This window comes from Taudactylus pleione, unplaced genomic scaffold (genome assembly GCF_031769625.1).
Source record: "Taudactylus pleione unplaced genomic scaffold, aTauple2 ptg000762l, whole genome shotgun sequence".
Taxonomy (NCBI): Eukaryota; Metazoa; Chordata; class Amphibia; order Anura; family Myobatrachidae; genus Taudactylus; species Taudactylus pleione.
In genome coordinates, this window is record NW_028285164.1 from 1,337,538 (window position 1) to 1,350,089 (window position 12,552).

The 12,552-nt window shown below is 48.3% G+C and overlaps 1 non-coding gene across 1 annotated transcript; it reads right to left on the reverse strand.

Annotated features, from left to right (window-relative positions):
* Positions 1 to 12,256: 12,256 nt before the first annotated feature.
* Positions 12,257 to 12,329, reverse strand: TRNAK-UUU (transfer RNA lysine (anticodon UUU)). Its single transcript has one exon. It is a non-coding gene; the product is annotated as a tRNA-Lys (tRNA).
* Positions 12,330 to 12,552: the final 223 nt, after the last annotated feature.

Consider the following 12,552-nt stretch of genomic DNA (forward strand, 5'->3'; position numbering starts at 1 on the left):
TAATGACGAACGACCAACGATGCACGTTCCCGCAGGTGTTCGTCTTTATCGTTCATCTGGCAAACATGCAGGCCAACCTGACGATTTTGTCAGGTTGCTGCATGTTGGGGAATGGGGGAGAGAGCCCGTCGCTGAACGATATCGTTAATGATATCGTTCAGCGGGTGTGCGCAATGTCATGAACGACATTGAGCACAGCCTGCCGGGGACACACTAGACGATATCGCTCAGGGAGCATATCGTGTAGTGTGTACGCTCCTTTAGTCATCGACTAATTCACCAGCAGTGTCACTCTTTAGGGTTAGGACCAACCTATGAACGCCACGATGCAGCGATCGGCTGATCACGTGTCACCAAGAATTCTGCGTTATATATATATAAATAGAAAACTATTTTAAATATTATTCTTGTTTACTGGTTGACAGCAGTGTTATGGGGATTGTGAGTGTTTATTTGGCACTGGTGGGGTTGGGCCCAGTACAAATTAAAGTGCTCTCGGGAGGCGCCTCTCTAGAAGTTCGCATCGGTGTACTGAGAGGCAGCAACATCTGAAGAGCTGCACTTTGCAAATCTGTAAACGCCACATCAAAGACTGACTCCCGCCAGGCCACCCTTTCTGCTTTCCCATAATATGCCGCCCAGTTTAGCCTATATAGTAATCAGGAAAGTGAGGGGACATCGGGCGGCTTTGTATGTGTGTGAGGTGCCTGGAAACGCTTTATTCGGCCTAGTGCTTTATGGAAGGGGCAGAACGGTTTTAGGACAGGCCCTAGACGCCTTCTCCGAGTTAGTGAATCTTCAGTTGCCCTATTGTGCAGTGATTATGGACGTGCGCCTTTCTGCAACAGCGGCATTAGTGCGATGATGGTGAGAGTATATAGGTCTCGTGACTTGTGCAGCCTCGGATTAAGGTTTGTGGGGGAATACAAATAATATTGTCACTATGATATGCTGGCGTTGTTATTAGACAGTATAGTGCGTAAATGTTCCCAGCTACACAAATGTGTTATATACACTGTAGTGCCTCCAGGTCATACTTGCCAACTCTCCCAAAATGGTCGAGAGCCTCCCGAACATCGTCTGTCGCTCCCGGCCCCCCAAAAATGGTGAAGTCTCCCGCCTGGCGCCGCCTGCCCGCACCTCCCTGCAATCCCTGCCGGCGTCCGCTCTCACCTTCCATAATTGGCCGGTCCGGGGGCAGCTGATGACGCGGTTCGCGCTGGATCGCATCATCGTTGCCCCGCCCCTGGCAACACAATGACGGTAATCTCGGCGTTGGGCCGTGATGACGTGAATGCACGGTCACGCCCCCCCCTCTCAAAATGGTATCACGCCTGCCCAGCTGTGCCGTGCTGGCTGCCTCTCCCGGAAGAGACTGCCAGATTGTCGCCAAGCCTGCTCCAGGTCACATTATGACACAGAGAGACCCCCAGTTCACATATGTCCCAGTGCCCCCCATGCTGGTGACATAGCTATGTGTGGGGACCCCCCTGTTTGAGGGACCCTGGGCAACTGGTTGTTAATTGGCAATGGAGGAGGGAGGGGGGGGTCTCATGCAGAGGATGCATGGGGGGGGGGTCTGAGGTTACTCTCAGTGATCCCACCTCTAACGGTGCAAACTGCTGACTCTTTGCATACACGGCCTCTGTACACGTGGTGCTGTGGTGTAAATAATATACTGGCCGCAGCAAGCTGAAAGCTGCATTAGCTCTGTGTTTTGTCTACACATATTATCTCTTTGGAGTGAGGTTAGGAGGCCTCCAACCTGGTGCCTTCTGTTAGTATGGGGGCCCATTTATAAATGATTGCATTTGCAATACGATTTGGGCATGACATTACATTATTGCACCAGGATGTATTATCTGGCACATGCAGGTACAGAGCCCGTCCCTGCAATGTGCCCGGAGTGCTGTTGGGGCCACTGCGCAATCACACTGACCGCACATCCATTGCCGGGGAGGGTTCCGGGGGAATCCTCTGCTGGCTAATTATACCCGTAGGCTAAAACAGGCTAACGCCATCTTCAGATGACGTTAGCTGTGGAGGCCAATCTCCGGAATGCATCTTAATATTTGCAGTTAACCCCCGAAAAGTGCCCGTTTTCAGGGATTAAGCCGCAAGTATACGATGATAAATGGTCTCAATCTGAGGCAATATAAATGTACATGACATTTTTGTCCCATTGTGTTTTATGATTTTATAAATGTTCCTTTCTGCATTATAGGCACAACTATAAAAAAAAATCACACTGGAACAGTGTCTGATTACACAGGAGGCGACTGGGGTAACGCCACCAGGACTGCGGGGGGTCCATGTCAGGCGTAAACTCATTCCCGCCACCTCTGCAGCGGTTCTTCTCCTCTCAGGCGAGATGGAAAGAGCTGCCTGTCAGTTTGCAACGCAGGTGTTGATTGGCCAGTGCAGCAGCTCTGCTCAATGAGTGTTGGTATTAATAAGTGACTCAGCGCTGTATGGATCTCACCTTCTCCCAGAGGGGAACTGTGGGCCTGATTCAGAGCCGGACGCTCTGAACGAGCGCCCGCTCTGAATCAGGGCGTGTTTTTTTGTTTTGTGAGGCGGCCTCGTGGACGCTCGCATAGCTGTGGGTTACCACCCACAGCTTATGCGAGCGTCCATGATGATGGTCGCGATGGTCAAGACCATCGCGACCATCGGGCTTGCGACGAGACCCTTGCGGTAGGGTCTCGTCTGCCGCAAGCCCTGGAGTGCTTTTGGCTCTATCAGAGCCAAAATCACTCCCACTGACATCACTAGTGATGTCAGTGGGGCCAGCCCCAGACGGTAGGCGTTCCCATGGGAACACCTCCGTCTGGGCAGCCACGCCCCCGGCACGCCCACCAAAGGGGGCGTGCTGTCAATCACCATCGACAGCACGCCCCCTTTGGTGCGAGACCCATAACGACAGCTACCCCGTCGTTATTCGGGTCTCGCGCATGTGCCTCCGTCGTGCGCATGCGCATTTGGGAAACATCGACCCACTTGATTGACATGCTGCAGCGATTGGGGGGGCAGAGTGGGGACGTGGCTGGTCAGCGATCCCGGAAACAAGGTGTGTTGCTCCGTTTTCCTGGAGGAACGAGGCCAGGGTCCTTAGTCGGTGGATGCATAGTCTCCGCTTACACAGTCCAGCAAAAGGAGCACCCATCGCGACCATCGGTGATCCGAGGCAGCGTCTGCACTCGGATCGAGGTGTAGGTTTCCTACAGTCCCCTTCTGCTGCATTTGCGTTGGAGCGTATTGCACAGCTACGACCTCACGGCTTAAGGACAGATCCCATCCCAAGTAGGTGTAGTTGGTCTGATATAAAGTCTGGGCTCATTCACTGTGTAAATAAACCTCCTAACAAGAGGATTAATCCATCTGCTTCCTGACAATGTTGACGGCGCTGATACTTGGCTATCCTTAAATTTGGCCCTGAATCCAGATGTTACTAAGCAAGCTCCGCTATGTCCCCTGTTGATGGTAATAGGAATGGTCTCTTTTATTTGCAACTCCATCCACTCATGACCTGACAGACGTCATATTTAGCGGAGGTTCTCAGTCTGCGTATAGCCGATGTGTGAATGGTCTGCTGAGCGAGGCCTCAACCAACCTCAGTAGCAAGAAGATCATCTAGATATATCATGTCATTTTTATTCCCTTTGTCATTTTTTTTCTAATTATTTCTCCTTTTTTAATTCTTGTTTATGGGTCAGTATATATATAAATACTAAATGTGTTTTAAACTACATCCCCCATAATCCTTTGAAATATTTGACAAGCTGATTAGCCTAAGGCCATGATCACGTGGACAACACGCGATACCATGATTCCTGAAATAAATCCATAATTACAATATTATTGTGATAGGAATAAGCAGGCCCGGCGACAGGGGGGGGACTAAGGGTACACCCGTACCAGGACCCCCGAGTTCCTGAGGGGTCCCAAGGGCCGGACAAGCAGAAACGGGGCCGCAGCCGACGGGACCCATTGCCGCCGCCCAGCCCCAGCTCCGCCTCCCTTGCAGCCTGGCCCGGGCAGCGGTGGGCTCTTCCAGGTGGCTCAGCTGCAGCTTGGGCCGGGCATGACCTTTAGTGAGCAAGACGGCGGTGTGACGTCTTAGGTCAGAAGAAGGTGAAGGGGGAAGCTTATAGGGTCTGGGGGCAGTGGAAGATGAAGGGTGCTGGGGACAGAAGAAGGTGATAGGGGATGGAGGAAGATGAAGAGCGCAGAGGAAGATGAAGGGGGCTGGGACAGAGGAAGGTGATAGGGGTTGGGGCAGAGGAAGATGATAGGGGCTGGGGCAGAGGAAGATGAAGGGGGCTGGGGGCAGAGGAAGATGATAGGGGCCTGGGGCAGAGGAAGATGATAGGGGCTGGGGGCAGAGGAAGATGAAGGGGGCTGGGGCTGAAGAAGGTGATAGGGGCTGGGGGCAGAGGAAGGTGATGGGGGGCTTCTGGGCTGAGGATGGTAATGAGGCTGAATTTGAGGAAGGTGATGAGGGGCTTAGGACTGAGGATGGCTGGCTGCAAACATCATCCCTCCTACCCCTGACAGCACTGTCATCAAGAAGACCTTGCAAGAGACGGCAGAGAAGAACTACAGCCTGCATCATCAGTGACAGATAGATAGTGTGGTAATAACTACAGCCTGCATGATCAGTGACAGATAGACAGTGTGGTAATAACTACAGCCTGCATGATCAGTGACAGATAGACAGTGTGGTAATAACTACAGCCTGCATGATCAGTAACAGATAGACAGTGTGGTAATAATTACAGCCTGCATCATCAGTGACAGATAGACAGTGTGGTAATAACTACAGCCTGCATGATCAGTGACAGATAGACAGTGTGGTAATAACTACAGCCTGCATGATCAGTGACAGATAGACAGTGTGGTAATAACTACAGCCTGCATGATCAGTGACAGATAGACAGTGTGGTAATAACTACAGCCTGCATCATCAGTGACAGAGAGAGAGTGTGGTAATAACTACAGCCTGCATGATCAGTGACAGATAGACAGTGTGGTAATAAATACAGCCTGCATGATCAGTGACAGATAGACAGTGTGGTAATAACTACAGCCTGCATGATCAGTGACAGATAGACAGTGTGGTAATAACTACAGCCTGCATGATCAGTGACAGATAGACAGTGTGGTAATAACTACAGCCTGCATGATCAGTGACAGATAGACAGTGTGGTAATAACTACAGCCTGCATGATCAGTGACAGATAGACAGTGTGGTAATAACTACAGCCTGCATGATCAGTGACAGATAGACAGTGTGGTAATAACTACAGCCTGCATCATCAGTGACAGAGAGACAGTGTGGTAAGTAATAGTGTATTATTACTTTATGTAAAGGCTGGCGTATCTTTCAGTTAACATATCATGCTTCACATATCACACATGCAGGGGAGGGATGTGCGAGAGCGGGGGAGGTGGTGAGAATGTGGGGTCCCCAGAGACATCAGTGTACCGGGCCCCTGAGATTTCTGTTGCCAGCCCTGGGAATAAGGGGAAGATCTAGATATGTTATTGTATCTCTTTTTCCGAGAAGACAACAAAAGCTTTCCAAACTACATTTCCCATAATTCCTTGTAACTACAGATAAGCCGACTATCTTGGGAGTACGATCACGTGGATAACACCACGTGATCGGAATAACGGCGATTGAAATATACTAATATGCCGGATGACACGTGACTTTACTCTCAGTGACGTGTCAGAAGGCACGTGATTCCACCGCCCAATGAGACAGGGGGAGGAAGAGATTCCCATAGCAACACAATGATACAAACCCTTAGATCAATGGTCAGGGAACAGGGGTAAATTACCCCACATGGGGTAAAAATGAAATTCCTGGGGGTAATGGACGGACAGCCGGGCATGCATATGAATCATATAGTAGAATATAGAAAGATTCATATGCATGCCCGGCTGTGCCACAGGGAGACTCTAAGCTGGATGCTTGCTGAGATGTTATTACCAGCGGGCGCCCGGCTCCTTCCCTGCAGCGCCGCGTTAGCCGGAGGCTGGAGTTCTCTTCTGAACTCCAGCTTCCTGCTCTCTCCATGAGCACTATGGGAGAGACGTCATGACGTCTCTCCCATAGTTCTGAGGAGCAGCCGGGTGGACAGGATGGCGGCAGATGCAGGAGCGGGGATTAAGGTAAGTGTTTTTTTTTGGGGGGGGGGGTTTGTACAAGCGGCACTACAGGGGCATTATATGGGGGCACTACTACAGGGGCATTATTTGGGGCAATACTACAGGGGCACTATATGGGGGCACTACTACAGGGGCACTACTACAGGGGCATTATATGGGGCACTACTACAGGGGCATAACTATGGGGGCACTGCTACAGGGGCATTACATGGGGGCACTACTACAGGGGCATTACATGGGGGCACCACTACAGGGGCATTATATGGGGGCACTACTACAGGGGCACAACTAATTTTTTGGCTAATTATACACATAGGCTAAAACAGGCTAACGCCATCTTCAGATGGCGTAAGCTGTGGAGGCCAATCTCCGGAATGCATCTTAATATTTGCAGTTAACCCCAAAAAAGCGCCCGTTTTCGAGGATTAGGCCGCAAGTATACGATGATAAATGGTCTCAATCTGAGGCAATATAAATGTACATGACATTTTTGTCTCATTGTGTTTAATGATTTTATAAATGTTCCTTTCTGCATTACAGGCACAACAACAAAAACAAATAAATCACACTGGAACAGTGTCTGATTACATAGGAGGCGACTGGGGTAACGCCACCTAAAATGTCATTTTCCGCCCCAACCAGCAGAACTGCGGGGGGTCCATGTCAGGCGTAAACTCATCCCCGCCACCTCTGCAGCGGTTCTTCTTCTCTCAGGCGGGATGGAAAGAGCTGCCTGTCAGTTTGCAAGGCAGGTGATGATTGGCCAGTGCAGCAGCTCTGGTATTAATAAGTGACTCAGCGCTGTATGGATCTCACCTTCTCCCAGAGGGGAACTGTGTCAGCGTTAGCTCTCCTGATATTATAGGGGAAGGGGTGTATAACAGGCCCGTGAGGCTGCAATGGCTCTTGTGAGCTCTCAGGCCTAGAGCCGCCCTGGACAACCTATGGCTATCAGCTGGCAAAGCATCCTGGTGCTCCATTATATGGGAGCACTACTATATGATTTCCTTGCTTTCAAATCAAGGGGGGGAAACGTTGGTGTATCTAAATATATTTTGGGGTAAAAGGTAAAAAGTTCCCTGACCCCTGCCTTAGACGGATCCTACTCAGGAAACGTGATGTTATATTTACATCACGTGATCGGAGTTAGTTCCGTGGAACGGAAGTGAAAGGTAACATGAAATATACTAACTAGCGGGGAATCTTTTAAAAGCGTCTTTCTTATTAATAATTGAATATAAAGTACTATATAGAGTATTATTGTTTTTAAGAGTATATGAGTTAATTAGATGGCTAACTGTAATCATGTGCAAATGAGCAAGACCAAATTAGAGGGGTATAAGAAGACCCTCCTGGACATTAAAATGTCACCTTTTGAAAAAGCTGCTACATATATACAGCGAAACGCGTCAGCTGCCTTTGCCTCTATCCAACAAGTGACCTTGTGACTTTTAACTGGACACCATAATAAGCCTGGACCAGCTTCCCGGTGAATGCTTATTTGGATTTAATCACCCTACATACACCCTGGACATTTGAGGGCTCCGAGAGCAGCATATGGAACTGTATGCCAATAGGACCATCCCTCTACTGGTGTAAGGACTTGGTAACTATATATCCATTGGACAAATACTGTTTTCTCAAATTGAGATTGATACTACGTAGTATCTATTATCCGGAAGCACATATAGGAACAGGCACTGTTTAATTTGAATAGTCAATTGGAAGAGACCTATTGTTTATATGTTATTGTGTGATACACGTTATCCTTTTTTAATATTTTACTCATTGATATTATACTCACATCATAGCGCTGCTACCCTGTTTATATCTGTATTTATGCTCGTTAGGGTATGACTACCCCTGTTTTAGCAGCTGCTTAGTAAAAACAGACCATCCCAGCGCCTGTATTTCCACTTACTTGGTTTCTATATTTTGCACTCAACCAACCTCGACCTCTAAACCATCAAGCCGTTAAATCTCGGTGACAGTAAGTGCCTGCTGAGTGGAAGTCTGACTGCAGTATTTATAGCTACCTTGAAGGATTAAGCAAACCACGGCCACCACAATGGTAGATAAGCATTGAGCTTCATTATCTTCCTGAGGTTATAAACAGAGCTGGTGGAAATCTGTACCCAAGGGAGAAAATCCAAGGTGGATGGAACTTTCAGGGCCTTGGACTTCTTTTTTTTTTTTCCAATAATTTTTATTGACAGGTATACAACATAAAATCAACACTGCACAATGTACAACCAAGATACAATTATATAACCATTGCTGTTACAAAATATATCTATTACTTAAATGACACATCAAAATACAGAATAATATCCGAAAAGCAATAAACTATATCCCAGGGTACCTATGTTGGGCCTTGGACTTCTAACACCGGGAGCCACGTGTTGTTTTTCAGTGTCGTCCAATCTATGCAAACCGGAGCTCATCTGCCTGAATCTAGCTCCTATTTTCTTGGAAAAAGCTGTGTCCTGCTCCTATACAGCCTTTATTCCAGATAGCCTGGAATGAGTTTTGCTGATTGAGTGTACAGATAGGTTTCTTTCTCATTGAGGATCTCCAGATGGAGACTCAGCCAACCAGCAATCCTTGTTTGGACTTCTCATGTCTGTAATTATTCCCACCACTCTCTCTCTGTTCTGATATTGAAAAGAACATTGGGAGAATAGTAAGAGCCAAACTACCTCTAATACCATCAGATTAGATGACGGAAGTCCATCTCGTTATCCCTATATTTAAATTAGCCCCCCATCTGAATTGGCTCATGTTCATCAAATTTATTTCCCAGTTGTGTGAATGGTGTCAGAAGTTTTTTGTTATTTTTCCCAGACAGTTCCCGGTACTCTGGGTTAGATACTCAAATTGGTTTAGATCTCGCCCGCGTAAGAGGCTCCAGCAATCGTATAGCAGGAGGTGGATCAGCGCCTGTCCTACATGATGGCTCCATCATCCAGCTTAGGTTGTGTGTCCTGCACAGGCACTAGTTCATCTTCCAGAGGATACATCCGAACAGCTCTGTTGGCCAGGAGAACCTTTTTCGCTGGGTGGTCTCATCCTTCTGTAATTACTTTCTGCAAGGCTTGTGCCATGACTCCCTCAGACGTTCTCACATCCTTAATGTCTTCCTCAACTGCGCCATCCAGGAGATCTCAGCCGGGTTCCTCCAGGTGCGGTGACCTCAGGGAAGTCTTTGTGTTCTGGGTGATACAGTCAGCATAGGAAGAAGCAGGCAGCAGAGACAGGAATGAGACGGCAGCTTCCGCCTCTCCGTAGCGTAGATTGCAGTCTCTCTGGAGCAGGGTGTGATAGGTCCGGAAGGTATTAACTGTGTCAACCTCCAGCTTTACCAGCTAATTACAGGCAATTACCCATTGCTCATCCTCAGGCTGTGCCCCACAGGGACAAACCTGCTCCCAAACCAATGTACACTTATGAATTACCGAATTCTCTGGGGAACGCTGCTCCTTTTACTAAGACCATGTAATTAAATACATCTCTAGCCCACAGTAACAGCTAAACACAGCTATATTTCCAGGTCATTAAACTGATGTACATCTACTCTGCTTCTGGGATAATGTGCTAAATAGGTCCGAGTGTGGTCCCTACCCTGTGATGTGAGCGGGAAGGACACTCAGGGACACTAATTATTCCATAGTAAGCTCAGTGTCCCCAGCTAAACACTAGTGGCCTAGTTCAGCACGAGAGGCCTGGTTCACAGATGCGCACTCGTATTTCAGCCGCATCTTTTGCAGAAATGCTAATTTGTACAGAAACGTCCACCGGGGCGGCGCTAATCCACTGTCATGCGCAATGAGACGCACCATCGGAGATTGCACCAGCCCCATGGAGACGACAAATCTGTGTCTCAACGTGGCTGCCGGAATCAGTGCAATTGCAAGAGCAGACACAGTGGCTGATGGAGAGACCCCCGCGACACGCCCACGGTCATTTCCCTGTTACCACCCAGAAGAGTCCACTAAAATCGCCTGTCTCTGTGTCCAAATTAGTTTTGCGGCTTTCTGCGCAGACGTTGCCTGAAAACATCGCCTGCTCGTGTGCGGCATTATCATAGCGAGCACCTTTGAATCAGGACCAGCAGCGGCTTCCACCTTTTTACTGCAGGGGGGGGGCAATGGCCGCCACGCATGTGTGGTCGGTAGACTGCGCATGCGCTGGAGTCCTGGGCACAGGAGTAAAGAAGCCGCTGACGTGGTCACTTCACTCCGAGAACATCGCAGGGACGGGATCCTTACAGATCCTATGATCACATCCTGCAATGCGATCATGGGCGCTAATATTGTGCCCAGGTCACTTTGCAAAGGCAATCATTCATAAATGGTCCCTGTAGTGTAACGAGCCTGAGATGTTAGTGATGGCACAAAGTGTCACATCAATGCGGCATCATTTCTTCATTAGACGTTGTCTGTATACATGTGATTGGTGCATTCAGCATTTAAAGTCGGCTGAGTGTCTACTGACACCGCGGCCCGCGTAGAGAACACTAGATCCCTATTTTGTGTCCAGCAAAGGAACAGCGCCACACCATGGACACATTACCATGAAAATGTTCTTTCCAGCATCGTCAGAGCAACATAGCCTTTGAGAAAAGCGATGTCTGACTAATTACGGCACAGTTACAATCAGTAACTTATATACAATATGCTAGAGACACTTAGGCCCTCATTCAGAGGCGCTCGCGAAATGCGAGCGGTCGCTCTGAATGAGGGCGGCTGCTTGTATTTTGAAGTGCGGCCTCCTGGTCGCTAGCTAAGCTGTGGGTTACCACCCACAGCTTTAGCGACCAACCTGGTTGATGGTCGCGATGGTCAAGACCATCACGACCATCGGGGCTTGCGACGAGACCCTAAGGTTGGGTCTCGGCAACCGCAAGCCCTAGGGAGCTTCCTGCTCTAATCGAGCAGGAAGCTCCCCACTGACATCACTGATATTGTCAGTGCAGCCGCCCACAAAACGGCAAGAGTTCCTTAAGGAACGCCTCCGTTTGTGAAACCACCCCCCCCCCCCGCCTACTAAACAGGGTGAGCTGTCGATCAACATCGACAGCCGCCCCGTCGGTAGCGAGCCCCGGAGCGAGAGAATTTCTCTCTCGCTCCGGGGCTTGCGCACGCAGTGCGGCTGCTGCACGTGCGCAGGGCCTAAACATCGATCCGCTTGCGAGCGGGTCTGAATGAGGTCCTTAGTTCAGGGCAGTTTGCCTATCGCAGAGGGCGGGTTACTATCTAACATAGGAGGACATTGCAACCTGCAACAAGCCGCAATTATACGCAATTCTATTTATTCTAAATACTCTATAAATCTTCACGTATACAGGATGCAAACAAATACTGGGAATTACAGACCGCGTATAGGACAACGGTTGCCAGGTGACCAGTAATAAAGGACCATTCAAGGACTGATGCACAGGAATCATTTGTTTTGTGTGTGTGAGCAAATATCCTTTAAATAGCAGCAATATAGTAAAGGAAATAAACAGGACTGGATAATGTAGTCTCTAATAATACTGATTAGGAATGAGAGGATGGGACACTGAACGTGACAGGAGAGATAAGGCACAAGGAAGGGGCTGGCTGCTTGCTAAGACCAAAGTGACTATTAGTAGCAATAGTAGAAGTCTCTATTTGTGCAGCTTTCTGAATATCTCCCATGTATTAATAACTTCCCATTGCAGACCCCAGGCAGAGCTGTGTTTGTGTAATGAGGTTGCTGAGAGGATATGAATGTCACATGCACTGGCACCATGGATAATAGTGATATAGATGATAAGTGCAATATGGCATTTTCTTAAAAAAAACTAAAAGCAGCGACAACTAGAGCAACAGCTTCTGCCATGTTATAGCGCCACCTGCAGGCACCACCTGCTAATCACACCAGAGACAACCACCACAGCAGCACATGGACTTTAAATGTAAACTTTTATTTTTAGCCCAATATAAAACTATTTACATATTAGCTGCAAACGCCGCTGAGGAACTGTGTCACAGGCACATAATAAATATATTAGAGAACCTGCTCATTAATTATAAAAAAAAAAAGATTGTGGAGCCGCCCGAACAGGGACTTGAACCCTGGACCCTCAGATTAAAAGTCTGATGCTCTACCGACTGAGCTATCCGGGCTCCATACATGGGCTGGTACCTGTAGGACATTCATACACAGCAGTGTTACGTGGCTTTTTATTCATTTACAATAATCTGCTATATGTGCAAACTATTAGATTTATTTATTTTTTTACATGTTTGTAATACATATATTCAACGAAGAGCCTGATTCAGCACGGATGGCTACTGCGATCGGGGCTGTGATTCCGCACACCGTTCTGCTGCTGAATTATGCTAATGT